The 15,762-nt window shown below is 31.5% G+C and overlaps 1 pseudogene; it reads left to right on the top strand.

Moving 5' to 3' along the window:
* LOC18599356 lies at positions 31–5,342 on the top strand (annotated as a pseudogene).

The following is a 15,762-nucleotide window of genomic DNA, read 5'->3' as shown; positions in this document are numbered from 1 at the left end:
TATTCTCTCTACAGACAAAAAACCAAAAAAAAAAATGATGATGCTAAGGGATAAAGCTGTAGTCACTGTGGAACAAATAATTGGCTGTAAAGGGCTATGGGATTTCCTACACTCGCCTGCTAAATTGATTCTCTTGGAGCTTGTTAGTGCTGAGCTTGACCCAAGTAAAGAGAAAGTAGAAGGTTTCTTTGCTTTTAGATTCTCCTTGTCTTGAACTATTTTAATATAGCAAATATCGATCAGTGTTGTAATTTTCATGTAAATATCAATCTAGTTATTTGTAATTCAATATTTTGTAGGGACCGGATTAGAGAAGGACACGATTAAAGCTTATGCACATGGGGTAAAAGAAGGTGGTAATGTCAAGTATGAGGCTGAATTTAAAGGTGGGAAGATTCTGGGGAGGTTGGTGCGGCTCTTGTTGAGAATGAGCACCACAAAGAAATATTTTTGGAGGAAATACTCCTTGTTGGTTTCACAACGGGTCCGGTTACTGTCGAGTGTAATTCTTGGGTTCACTCAAAGTACGGCAATCCTGGGAAAAGAGTCTTCTTCACTAGCAAGGTCAGAATTCAAAACTTACTAGCTAGCTAAAATCATTCACCCATGCTTTTCTTAAAGAAAAATAGAAATAAAATTCCGAAAAAAGCAGAGAAATTACTGATTTGTTACGAAGTATTTGTTTGGAGCAGTCATACTTGCCATCACAAACTCCAAGCGGGATTGAGGGCACTGAGAAAGGAAGAGCTGAAGGTTTTGAGAGGCAATGGTAAAGGAGAGCGTAAGTGGTTTGAAAGGGTATATGATTATGATGTTTGCAATGATATTGGTGACCCTGACTGTGATCCAAGTAAAACAAGACCAGTGCTGGGCGGCAAAGGCCTCCCTTACCTTCGACGTTGCAGAACGGGACGTCCCCCGTGCCCTAGAGGTACGTATAAACTATTTCTTGCCTTCCATCTTTATTCAAACGTCGAGAACTAAATTTTCATATAAATCATTAAATATTTTGCATGTTTATATAGTGTGAGGGGATAATATATGTATACATATATGGATCATTATCTCAATAGAATATTCTGATAGAAGAAAATGTAGTTCTACCATGGAGCCATACGAAGGTTTGTGTCATGTCTGTTGACCACTCTAAATCTCTGATTTCGTAACCATGGCTATACACGATTGCATGCAGATCATGAATCTGAGGCAAAGAGCAATAACGTGTACGTGCCGAGGGATGAATGCTTCTCGGAGGTTAAGCAGCAAAAACTGAGAGAAAAGACGGCTTCGTCTTTGCTTCACCCCTTGATCCCATCACTGCGGCGTAGGAGTATCGGATTCCCAAACTTCGCAGCTATAGACCAGCTGTTCGATGAGGGGATGGAATCGCCTCCCCAAGGTTATACTAGTGTTGAACAGTTCTGATCAGGAAACTCCATGGAATATTTATCACTGTGTGGAGCTTTATTGGCTATCATTTCGGATACAACTTGTGTCTCTGGCCCTTTAAGACTCCTCGACCAATGCAAACTCAGCTCTCTTCTCTTCCACTCTCGAATCCAATGGACCTGTATATGTACACAAATATATATACAAATTGTTACAAAATTTTACCGCCTTAGCTTGGGACATGATCATGATACGTTGTTTTCATGTTTAGGGGATAGATTCTTTTGGTTGAGGGACGAGAGTTTGTTCGGCAAACCCTTGCTGGAATCAACCCATATGGTATTAAACTAGTTACGGTATGACGTATATACAGATACTGGAAATTAAAGCATTAATGCATATGAAAAAAATATGATTAAAGGTGTGAAAAATATTAATTAATTAAAGACCCACCTGTCTTATTTATACCAAAATGATGATGAGGATGCTTGACATTAGATTAAAGAATTTTGATAACATGCTAAAAAATAACTTAATTTGAAAACTTAAACTACTTATGATATTATTCAAGCATTTAAGAATATTTTTTTATTTTTTTTCTTTTAGAATAGCAGCCGATTTCGAACTTCAGTTTTCTAATTACCAATAAATCCCATAAAAAAGTAAACAAAACATACAAATAGTGAAACTTAAATGTAGGAGAACTGTTAAAGATTTCAAAAACTTTTTCTTTATTAGAATGGTAAGATTTCATTCACAAAAATTAATTAATAGGTAAAATACATTAATCTTTTTGATTTTTTATCATAATTACATATGGGTGCATTCATTTTTAAAATGAACATTTCGCTTCAAAAGATTATTCTCACTGGACATATAAATCTTGTCGTTAGTCAATTATTAATATTTGTATTAGTTTGATTATGTGATAATATTTTAAGATAATTTTGTCCTTCATTAATTTTAAAAATTATCATTATATAGATTATAATTATTTTAAAAATTTATTTACTCCTTTTCAAAAAAAAAAAAATCTTTCCATCAGTCATCCTCAATGCTTCCTAAGAGAGCATTGATCTGGTGCTCCTCAAGGGGGTCGAAGGAGATTTGGCTGAATCTGATTGAGGGGTGGTTGATCAATGTAAGGGAGCGCCACCGACCGATTTGAGAGAAAAGAAAAGAGTAAGAAAAAGAAGAAGGGTATTTTAGATATTTCATATTTAAATATTAATGTTGTTTACATGTTTGGGGTGGAGTTTTCATTTTGAAAATTAATAGATCCATGTGTAATTAGAGTTAAAAGTTGAGGGGTCAATGTATTTTACCCTAATTTAATCGTTAATAGTACATATGCAAATTTGATTAAGTAATCTTTAATTTAAGACAAGAACTCCTTTATACAATACATATGTACTTCTTGACAGTTTTTTTTGTATGATTAAACTGTATGTTTTGTGGCTATCATTAATCTGTTCATCTGTAGGGCATGCTAAGAAAAAGAGAAACAAAGGTCTTGAGTTTAAAGATTTTTTTACAAATTCCAACAGGAATGGCCACTTCAGAGCAAACTTGATCCTGATAGCTACGGTCCTCCGGAATCTACAATCACCAAAGAAATGATCGAGTGTGAAATCAAAGGTTACATGACACTTGATGAGGTATACCATAAGAGATTCATTAGAAAGTTTAAATAAAGAAAAAGCTCCATTAAGTTTATTTTATACACCTACAGTGGAGGCTTAAATTTTACAAAAAAATTAGAGAATGGTCACATTTTTATTAAATTTAAAAATTTTATTATCGATATATAAAATAATAATCTTTAGACGTTTCATTAATGTATTAGATTAATTTATGCAGGCAATAAAACAAAAAAAAGTTGTTCATTCTAAATTACCATGACCTGTTACCACCATTCGTTAAGAAAGTGAGAGAGCTTAAAGGCACAACACTATATGGATCACGAACACTATTTTTGTTAAACCCAAATGAGACTTTGAGGCCTTTGGCCATAGAGCGGAGTCGGCCAACCTTGGATGGGAAACCGCAGTTCTGGAAAAAAGCATACAAACCTTGTGGGCATTCCACAGGTGCCTGGCTATGGAGGCTTGCCAAAACTCATGTGCTGGCTCATGATTCCCTCTCTCACTAGCTTGTTACTCATTGGTATGTACCATTTCTTCATCTTTAACCAAAGTTTTCATTGCTTTCATCCCAACCTCTTAAAATGTTTTTGGCACCTACACGTTTCTGTTTCAGTGTTAACTTGTAATATCCATTCCATGTGCAGCCTGAGAACTCATGGTGCCACTGAACCTTACATAATTGCAACAAATCAGCAGCTCAGTGTGTTGCATCCAATCTATAAATTGCTTCATCCTCATTTCCGTTTCACAATGAAGATCAATGCACTTGCTCGAGCACACCTAATCAATGCTGATGGGATCATCGAGAGCTCATTCTCGCTTGCCAATTATTCCATGGAGTTCAGTTCTGTTGCCTATGACCTTGAGTGGCGATTCGATCATCAGGCGTTCCCCGCAGATTTAATTAGCCGGTAGTGTGTTCACTCAGACTCTATTTGATTGTTACTTTTGTAGCTTATATAATTACATCTTACTTCTAAAAGCAAAAAATTGAAAAAAAAAAAAAAACCAAAACAGTTAATGGTATAATGTTTCCATCTATATAAGGACTTAATTGGGTACAAAAATAATTGTTTGATAGCTTAATTGATTGCAATATAAGAATATGAGTTAAAAGTGATAGATTTATGTAAATTATAAAATATTTTTATATATTAAAATCATTTTAATTTTTATAAATAAAAAAGAAATAGTTAAAATCACATAACAAACTAATTGCCTTAGGATCAGTCTTATTGTTACTTTGCTTACTATTTTGAATTTTATATTTTATTTTTTAAAATTTTTTAGAAAGTAAAGTAGATGATTAAAAATAAAATTATAATAAATTAAAAATAATTAAATAATTAAATAATTATATAAAATGTAACTCCAATTATAATATAATTGGTCTATAGCAAAGCAGAACCATACATTTCGTTATCTAAAAGAAAAATAGAAGTAGAATCATACATCTCGTTGTCTAAAAGAACAATTATATATTTTATTAATAATTTTGCAAGAATATTACTTTATTTTATATGAAACTTTTTTTTTCTTCCAAAAATAAAGGGCAAATAAAAACATTTACTATCAGAAAGAGGTTTAATTAGTTTCTATCATTCACTAACTCTACTTGCCATTTTCTACCTTAGGGGGATGGCCATGGAAGATCCAACAGCTCCTCATGGCCTAAGGTTAAAATCAGGGATTACCCTTTCGCTAATGACGGGCTTCTTCCTTGGGACATCCTTAAAGAATTGATCGCTGACTCTGTCAACCACTACTACCCAAATGCAAGTCTCGTGGAGTCATGAAGAACTTCAAGCATGGTGGACAGAAATTCGTGAAGTCGACCATGGCGACAAGAAAGATGAATCATGGTGGCCTGTCCTCAGAACCCCGAAAGACTTAATCCAAATTGTTACGACCGTCGCTTGGGTTTCCTCAGGTCATCATGCAGCTGTGAACTTTGGACGATATGAATATGCTGGTTATTTTCCCAACAGGCCGACAATTGCCCGGACAAACATGCCTAACGAAGACCCGTCTGAAGAAGATTGGAAATCCTTCATTGAAAAGCCTGAAACGATACTCCTATGTTAAACACATACCTGTACCTTAAATCATTGCATAAGTGGCTCAGCAACAGCAGGAAGCTCGGGTTGAAGAAGGAATCAGCCGCAAGAAAGAAAGAAGTTTAGTAGCAGAAACGTACCGTTTAATAAGGAAGACTGGAGCAACAGAAGAAAGCCACAAAGAACTCCACAAACGCACCGTTTCAATAAAAGGAGCAGGGACTTCTAGTTATTTGCCAATACACATCATTTTGACTAACACCGCTTTTGAAAATTGGTTAAATGTTAATGATTAGTTAGTTAGTTTAGCAGCTTTTCTCTTTTTTGTTTAACAGCCAAAACTCTCTGTATATAAATTCTTGTATTCTTTGCTTTTTGCTTGAACGAGAATCCCCAAAATCCTCCCATATAACTGTCATGTCTTCTTCATTTTCTAACATGGTATCAGAGCATATTATAATACTTGCAAATCTTGTCCTTCGGATGATGCATGGAGTATGCTGATTGGTGCTAAGGACCATTAGTATTCTGTGTTTTGCATTTATTTAGTAAGTCTTTTCTTCATGCACTAAGTCTTCTTAGTTAGCTTTTATTCAATCTAAGCATCTTTACCTGCAAACTTGTAATCATGTCTAAGTTTGGAGAAATTGGGTCACAAACCTCATCACAGAGTCAAACTGCTCAAAATCAAACTCAGGTTTCACCAATGAAGGACTCTCAATCACCCTATTACTTTCACCACACAAACCACCCTAGCTCAGTGATAATGAATCCTAAACTTACCACCAACAATTATGTGGCATGAAGTAGATCATTTTTACTAGCACTCTCAATTAGGAACAAGGTTGGCTTTATCAATAAGACAATCATCAAGCTTGCAATTACAAATCCTCTGTTTCTTTTGTGGACTAGATGCAACAACCTAATTGTTGCTTGGCTATTAGACTCAACGTCACCACCCATAGCCTCCACAGTATTTTGCATGGATTCTACAAATATAATTAACTAACATCAACTTAATATCAAATTAAATTTTTTTCAAAATTTTTCGATACTATCCTACTGTCACAATTAAGGAAAGATTCCTGATCACAATCGGTAATCAAATTGGCTAGCTGCCTACCCCATCTGGTTCCAATGCTACCCAACAAAAGAATTGCTTCCTTGTTGAGCTACAAGGCAATTTGGTTCAGCAATCTTTTTTCTCTTTCTATCTCTCAACAAAAAGAAAATCTTCATACCAAATTCTTTACTATTTCTCTCTCTTAAGGTTTCAGTAGCACTCTCTCTTAAGAATTCAATAAGATTTTAATTTCAATGCCTGTATTCCTGTGGAAGAACAAGAAAAGAAGGTGAAAGAGGTTTTTGAAAAAAAGTAAAATATTTTAATTTTTAATTTTAATAGAGGAAGAAAGGGAAAAGAAGATGGAGTTAGAAAAAGACTAAAAAAAAGGAAAAACAATAAAAAAAAGTTGTGAGGTAGTTGCACAAAAAAAGAGATTTTTTTTGTTTTTTATTTAATTAATTATTAACATTTTTTTAATATTTAAGTTTTAATTTTTAAAAAATTTTAGTTTTACCTTATTAATGAGTTGACAGCATTTGATGAGCTAATAATATATAATTTTTATACACTATCAGTGCATCAAATATAAATCTTTATCTAAAATTTTTGCTAAAATCTAGTTTAAAAAGCAGATAAGGCTAAAATCATTGCAATTGTACATCTCCTTTCGCTACAAATTTCTAATTTTTAATCTATTTATAATGTTTTGAATTACCTTTTCCCTACTTTAACTTGTAGAAGGGATATTGTTTGAAGTTCATTTTTTTTATTTTGAGAAAAAAAAAAGAAAATGAACTCAATGCACTCTTCATGCTAGATTATAACTTATCATCTCATCACATCTAATAGTTATTAATTAAAATTTAAAAATTTTGATTGGATGATGAATGGTAATTTCATGACAATGTATAAAACAATAAAATGGTTGGCATCAAAACTCAAATTTAAAAGAATGGTAGGTCTTCAAACTTCGTATAAGTGCATAGCAATCCAACAATTATGCATATATAAGTTTGTTTAAAGAAAGTTGGAAGCTTTGCCGCTTATACTCTTCAAAGCATGCATGGAAGACCCTAACATGTAGCTATTCTAGAGAGTTGGTTAGATTGCGGTGAAAAAATATGGTGAGAAGCATGAGAAGCAAATAAAAGTATTCATAGATCTGGTTAGATTTATTAAGTTTTTCCTTTTAAAAATCCAGCTTAGTTCACTTGTTTAGCAACTATGGTATTATTAAAATAATAAAATATTATTTTTATATATTAAATATATATTAAAATTAATTAAAACATATGATTTGTTGATATAATAATTTAATCGAAACAGGCCGAGTTAAGTTCGAGCCTAAAATTTCAGGTTTAAGTTCACCTGATGCGAGCTTGGCCCATAGGCCTAGAGGGGAGTTCACCTCTAGAGTCAAGGGAACGAGGAAATACATCTGTCGCGCGTTGAACATTAATCGAACTTCGAAGTGAACACACGTGCCGTGACGCAACTCCATTTTGGTTAAGAGGGAAAGAAAAGCGAATGGAATATGAATAAATTTGAGAAGCAGGACAAGTCTTTTTCCCTCCAATTCCATCTATACCAAGACGGCAAAGTGCATGTCACTTTCCCTTCTCGGCGAAGTGTCATGATCCTCGTTTACTTTCTAGAAGCTCAACGGACTAAAATCCAGACTCAAGGCCAAACGTTCATACGTACACGAACCGGTGATAAAGATATAAGCAACCATTATTCTATCACCAAGATTTTCTTTTATTTTTTTTAATTTAATACAATGGATTGATATTCATAAATATAGAATTATCAAATGTTATCACCTCTCTAATAAATAAATTTAAAAATCATGAATTTTTAAAAATAAATAGTTATAATTTCAAGGACTACCTTTAAACTCTTACCTTTGCACTGTGTGAACTAATAGTGTATAATATATAAATTATAAAAATATTTCTAAACAAAATCTGCAAAGTCAAGCAGAAAATAAATTGGTCGTCAAGATCATGCTTATGCTTGCGGTCCAACTTGCGGTTACGCTATGTATTACAGGCTGGATTAATGGGTCCACTTCACTATAAAATATAAAATATTGTCAAGATAATAACAAAATGGATACATCGTGACAATATCTTCTTCCACACCGTTATCAACTTATGCATATTTCTTGCTATTTTTTCTTCCTATTTGTTACGTTCAAATTCGGGAGTTTCATTACAGTCCAAGTTGTCCTTATCTAATTCCACATATTTCAAAATCAATTTTGGATACGTTGGACTATATTATATATGTAAAATATTCATTAATTAGACTCAAATTACGTAAGATGTAGGTCTCTGGCGCCTTTAATTATAAACCTCGTTTCTTTATTCCCAAAGTTGGAACTTATATAATCATTGGTTTATTAGTTTAGAATTTCTTAATATGATCAGACCTTTGGCTAAAGAACAAAAGACATGCTCAAGCCAGTGCACTGATGCACCTTTATTGTTTTGTTTGAATATCAAATAATAATTCGGATAATTAAGAATTCAAGTAATTAATCATGGTTTATTGTAAAAATGGATTTTGTATCTTAACCTCTTTTCTTACGGTGAAGCTAAGGATTTTAACTTGAGCGGAGAGATAAAATAATATTAAATATTTGATATAATTAAAAGATGAGTAAAGAATAGTAGACAGAAGCATATAGAACCTTTTGGATAAACATATATGCCAAATTCAACCAAACTAGTAAGGTAATAGCATAAAATGTGTAAATTTCTTTTGATAAGAAATAGTATATAATTTCAAACATTGTACTTTGTATTGCTTTATAAAGAATTGAATAAAAATTAATGTATTGCATACAAAATATGTAGCAAACAATTTTTTTCTTAATTAATGTATGTTCTTAGAAATAAATAGTGTCAATTCATTTATTTGATTTATTGACTGGTTAAATTCAAAATTTAAGTTTAACAATGCATATATATATATATATATATATATATATATATTGTTAGTTCTATAGTTTTCAAATTGATCCCATGTTTTGAAATGACAAATTTCATCTATGTATTGATAAGTCAAGCCTAGACATCTTTTAGTACTTTCACATGAGTTTGAAAAGAAGAACAATGAAAAAAGACTTTGAAAAATGCTTTGTAGTCCAAATCTATCGATACATGTTTATATTATATCGATAAATTTGGATAAGTATCGATAGAAATTAAAATCTATTGATACATTTTCTCAAGAACAGTCAAAATCTACAAAGTCAAACTCAATCTATGGATACGTACATTTTGAAAATGTATTGATAGAAATTTAACAAAATATTTACTACCTAAAAAATATCGATACATTTTAACAAAATGGTCAAACCCTTGCAGCTAAGCCAAAAAGTATCAATATATTGACAAATATATAGATAGATTTTTCACAGAATACATTTTGTCTAAAATCTATTTATACATCCCAAATGTATCAATAGATTTCCACGAATGTTCAAAAGTAAAAGCAACAATATATCGATACATCCACATATGTATCGATACAATATGACCATTGTAGCCTAGAATGAAAAGGAAAACAACTATGTTTACATTAAATACATCTCCAACTATCTCAAGAAGCTTCAGTAACTATAAATACAAGCTCTCACCACATTTATGAAGGTTGAGAGACTTTGAAACACATTTCTAAAATAAGAATTTAGCTACAATCATTCAATACTTTTTGTTCTTCTCTTCAAGCATTTAAGTCTTCTATTGTATCATTTATTGAGCTTTCAATTCTTATTTTTCTTCCTCACCAAATATTGTACTTAATTTGTCACTCAACCTTTAAGAGGCATTCTAGCTGTATCCATCTCATTTATTGTATACTGGTGAGTAGTTATACCTCAACCAATTAAAAAGGTAGTATTTGAGTATTTATACCTTAACCAAAATAAAAGGTAGAGTGGTTATGCTTAATTCATAAATGGCAATGTATTGTTTTTTATTTCAATAGTGGATTTTAAATTCCTTAGTGAATTTAAGCAAGAAGACATAAGTAAGGAGGTCGAACCTTTATAAAAACTATTGTGTTGTTTTCTCTTCTATTCTTCACAGATTCATATGTGTTCTTAACTTCTTTCTTTCCACAAAAATTTTATTGATTTGGTCAATTCCAAAAAGGAACTTGCTTTAAGAAATTTTGATTTTTCTTAAATTTGAAAAGAAATTTCAAAATATTCCAATCCACTCCCTCTTGGAAATATTGACAATGAGCTTATTGCACTAACAATTGATATAAAAGTTAAGGCTTAATATTACAAATCTAACAATTTTGAATGATCCAAAAGCAAAGCTCAATACATCAAGATAAAATCCACCTTAACTATTAGGGACACTCAATGCAAAGACCTCCATTCTTTTTAAGTACGAATTATCCTTATTGAAAGAAAAGAAGGAAGATGTTCATTCAATCAGTAAATCTTAAGGTTTGGAATGTTATTTTAAATTGTCTTCATGTCCTCGCTAAGGAAGTAACTGGACAAACAATTATTAAAACTAAGAAAAGTGGGATGACAAAGAAAAGAAGTTGATACAAATAAATTGCAAAGCCTTTAATACTCTTTTTTGTTCTCTTAGTGCTAGTGAGTTCAATAGAGTATCTATGTGTGAACTGTAAAACAAATTTGGGATAGCTTTGAAACAACTTACAAGGGAACAAACTAAGTTAAGGAACCCAAAACAGGACTTTTCACACATAATTGTGAGCTATTTAAGATAAAAGAAAGTGAGACAATAAACCAAATGTATAAGAGTTAAAGGTTTGAAGGACTTAGGAAAAGACTTTCTAAATGCCTAATTAATTAAGAAGATACTCTATAGTCTTCCCAGTCATGAAGACTAAAAGTAACAATCCTAGAGAAAGCAAGAAACCCAAATGATTTTAACCTAGAAGAGCTTGTAGGATCTTTACTTACTTATAAAATGACCTTAAAACATGAAAGTGCTTTAAATGATGAAAAGAAAAAGGACATTAAGAAGAAAGGGATAACTTTAAAATCCACAATTGAAGAAAATGAAAAGAGCATAAGAGATGATAGTGAAGAGGACGAGGATGTAGCCATGCTAGCCAAGAGGTATAGCAAATTCATGAGAAGGAACTATAAAAGTAAAAAACCCCCTAAAAGAGATATCCTAAAAAGAAAACATAGCAAAGATCACTTGATATGTTATGAATGTAGAAAATTGGGACACACCAAGTATGAACAAGAAGAAAACCTCAAAGAACTTCAAGAAGAAAGCCATGGTTGCCACTTGGAGTGATAATGATGACTTTCAAGATAAAGAAGATGAAGTTGTTAACCTTTGCTTCATGGCACTTGAAGACACCAAGGTATGCTCTACCTTTTTTGATTCCAATTCATGTACGTTAAATCAAGACTCATATTCATTTGATGAACTACAATATGCATATGATGACTTAGTATTTGAATTTGAAGAAAATACATCGAAACACAAGAACATCATATCCACTCTTAAGGTAGAAAATGAAATTTTAGTCAAGACAAAGAGTGAAAGTTGAAAGCATAGTCAAAGCCTTGAAAATTGAGAGAAATGAGTTGAAAAAGAAAAATGAGAATTTGCATATTATATTTTTAAAATTCAACATGAGTCAACAAAAATTAAATGACATGCTCGAAACACAAAAAGCCTTTTTTGACAAAGAAAATCTTATAGAGGTAAGAAAATCAAGAGTATATGAGTTCCAAAAGAAACTAAACATCCACATGGTAAGGTGGTAAGATTGGAGTCGGTTCTAAAAGGAACCAAAGCCACTAACTCATATGAACTAAAGAAAATTTAGGTACCTAGGTTTTTGAGCAACTTTGTGATGAAAATGAATATGGCCATAATTTTTTAGCCTCTAAGACTCCACAACGAAATAGAGTAGTGGAACGAAAAAATAGAACTCTAGAAGAGATGGCTAGAACCATGCTATGTGAGAACAATTTACTTAGGTACTTTTGGACCGAAGCCGTTAATACTTTATGTTATATTGTAAATTGAGTAATGATTAGGTCCACATTGAAGAAAACTCCCTATGAACTTTACTAAGGGAAGAAACCTAACATTGCTTACTTTCTTTCATTTGGTTGTAAATGTTATGTATTGAACAATGGAAAAGACAACCTTGAAAAATTTGATGCTGAAAGTGATAAAAAAATCTTTTTAAGATACTTTTTAACTTCTAAAGCTTATAGGGTGCTTAATAAGATGACATTAATTATTGAAATATATATTCATGTATTATTTGATGATTCTAACCCTTCTCCTAAAAAGGACAATTATGATGATGATGTAGGTATCTTTCAAGAATAAATTGAAGAGCTTGATCTCAATATTGAAGGAGCCAAATTAAATGAAGAAGCACCACAAAAAGAAGAACAACAAATTGGACAACTTGTTGAAGAAGGCGAGCTTAGTTATCTTATGGTAAGAAAAGAGGTTGATGAAAGTAAAATCATTGGTGATCTTAATTAAGGGGTAAGAACTATAGCTAAAGTTCAAAATGTTTGTGAATATATTGCCTTTATTTTTCAAATTGAACCTAAAAATATTGATGAAGCCTTCGATGATGACTATTGGATACTAGCTATGCAAGAAAAATTAAATTAATTTGAAAGGTGTCAAGTGTGGAGTTAGTTCTTACGCCAAATGATCGTCCAATTGTAGTACTAAATAGGTTTTTAGGAACAAAATGGATGGAAATGGAGCCATAACTAGAAACAAAGCTAGGTTAGTTGTCAAAGGATATAGTCAAAGGGAAGGAATAGATTATGATAAGACTTATACTCTGGTAGCTAGACTAGAAGCCATTAGAATGCTTTTAGCATTTGCATGCTACATGAACTTTAAGTTATATCAAATGAATGTTAAGAGTGCTTTTTCTAAATGGACTTATAAATGAAGAAGTATATGTTAAACAACCTCCCAACTTTAAGAGTCTTACTTTTTCAAATCATGTTTTTTATTAAGAAAAGCTTTGTATGGTTTAAAGCAAGTTCCTAGAGCTTGGGATGAGACCATTAAAATTATTAATAAAAAATGATTTCAATAGAGGGAAGGTTGATAAAACTCTTTTTATCAAAAATAAAGGCAAAGACATTTTAATTATACAAGTTTATATTGATAATATTATTTTTTGTGCTACTAATGAACTTCTTTGTCAAGAGTTTACTAAAACCATGCAAGAAGAATTTGCAATGAGCATGATGGGTGAGTTAAACTGTTTCTTTGGACTTCAAATAAAACAAAAGAAAGATGGAACATTCATAAATCAACTCATATATACGAAAGACATGCTCAAAAAGTTTCGCACCTCACTCCAATGAACACCTCAACAATGCTTGACAAGGATGAAAAAGATACGCCCATTGATCAAAAGCTCTATAAATCCATGATTGGTTCCTTGATTTATCTTACAGCTAGTAGACCGAACATAAGCTTTAGTGTAAGATTGTATGTTAGGTTTCAATCATCTCTTAAAGAACCTCATTTAAGTGTTGTCAAAAGAGTCTTTAGGTATTTAAAAGACACAACAAATATACGAATATGGTATCCAAGGAATTCCACTTTTGATCTCCACTCATATTTGGATGCTAATTTTGGTGGATGCAAAATCAATATAAAAAGCACATCTAGCACATGTCAATTTCTAGGTAATATGTTGATTTCATGGTTTTCAAAGAAACAAAATAGTGTAGCTCAATCCACCACCGAAGATGAATATGTGGCTGTCAAAAATTATTATGCTCAAGTGCTATGGATGAAGCAACAATTAGAAGATTATGGGCTAGCTATGAAAAGAATTCCCATTAAATGTGACAATGCTAATACCATACATCTCACAAAGAATCTCATCCATCACTCTAGAACTAAACACATAGAAAAAAGGCATCATTTTATTAGAGATCATGTTAAAAAAAAAAATGTTGTTTTTGAGTATGTAGGTACAAAAGACCAATTGATTGATATTTTCACCAAAGTACTTCATGGAGAACAATTTTGTAAAATAAGAAGTGAACTAAGTCTTATGAATGCACCTTAGATGAGAAGACTGTTGAGGCTTATTGAAAATGATAAATTTTGCTGAAAACTATTTGAATAAAATAAGCATGTGTGTATGCTTTATTATTTATATCAGTCATGACTTGTAATGTGTGATGTGCATATTTGATAATTGGTTATTACACTTGGTATGTATGCTGGTTATGGAATCATGTCATGACACATATACATTGATGTGCATTCATATCATGGCCATCCAACTCTTCAAGTATATGGTAAAGTGGTTAAAGGAGCTATTTTCTTTAAAATTCAAGATCTTTTTGTCAAAAACTCACTTGCGCTGGTTTAAGACAATACTTAAAACCATTTTTAAACAAAAATATCACTTTATTTTGATTGTAAACTATGTGTCGACCACATCACGGATTTTTAGAATTAAAAATTTATTTTTTAAAAATTCATTTTTTAAGGCAACGAAAGCTCATGTATCTATACTTTTAACCATGTATCGATAAATCACCAAATATATGGATACAATCTTTCCAATATCTAAAATAAAAATCCTGTGATTGCAAGGATTTTTAAATGGTGGGCCATGCTATAATTTTTTGTGGGGCAAAATGAATCAAAAATATTGAAAGCCAAGGGGGGACCAATGCCGCTTTATTAATTAAGGTTTGCAGTTCCTATTTTTTTTTATAATTTTGACCAATATAATTAACACAAAAATATTCATTCACACAGTGGGACCTATTATTATATAAATCCCAACATCATTTTCAATTTTTATAATGACAATACTCCACTAAAATAAATAAAGATATCGAAAAGTTTAAAAAAATGTGATTGTCCGCCCATTTCCACAGATTCTATGCAAGGGAGTATGGGAGAATCTCTGCCAATCAGCATCCTTCATAGAAAGAAAGTTCAATGTCTTGATTATAGCAAACAAATTAAAAGTTTGAAAACTTAATTGATTTTCACATTTGGAGAAAGCTGGATGGCTACATCATGTATTATTGCAACATCCATAAGAAGGCCAGTTTTCTTTTTCTATTACCAAAAGTATCATATAAACTGTAAGCTCATTGGTTTTGACTCTTACTATATAATAGGTCATGTTTTGATTCTTAATTCGACTTTCTTGTTTTTGTTTTTTATTTTTTGAAAAAGTAGGTATTTTTTTAATTAAATGCTAAAGTTAAAAACAAACTTTAGACTTGGAGTTGCAAGAGAATAAAAATAGAAACAGAATAAAACCCCATAGAAACTAAGCCTAAAATTGGGGATATCCAGATCAAATTGTAGCGTTCAAAGAGATCTCAATCCAAAGGAATCCCACAAAACCTAACCAAGCAGAGTTTTCCATTTACATCATATGCACTATTTTTAGATGGATATAATTAATTTATTAAAATATTGTAAAATATATTTTCTATGAGATTATATATAAAAATAATAATTTTTTTAACATGTAATGATATAATTATTACATTACAAGCAACGGAAAAAAACTAATCAAAACTTTAAATTAAAAAAAAAGAAACCAATTAAAT

The sequence above is a fragment of the Theobroma cacao genome, chromosome 5 (assembly GCF_000208745.1).
Source record: "Theobroma cacao cultivar B97-61/B2 chromosome 5, Criollo_cocoa_genome_V2, whole genome shotgun sequence".
Lineage (NCBI taxonomy): Eukaryota > Viridiplantae > Streptophyta > Magnoliopsida > Malvales > Malvaceae > Theobroma > Theobroma cacao.
Note: the sequence above shows the minus strand (reverse complement) of the source record. Positions and strands in the feature narration are given on the sequence as shown.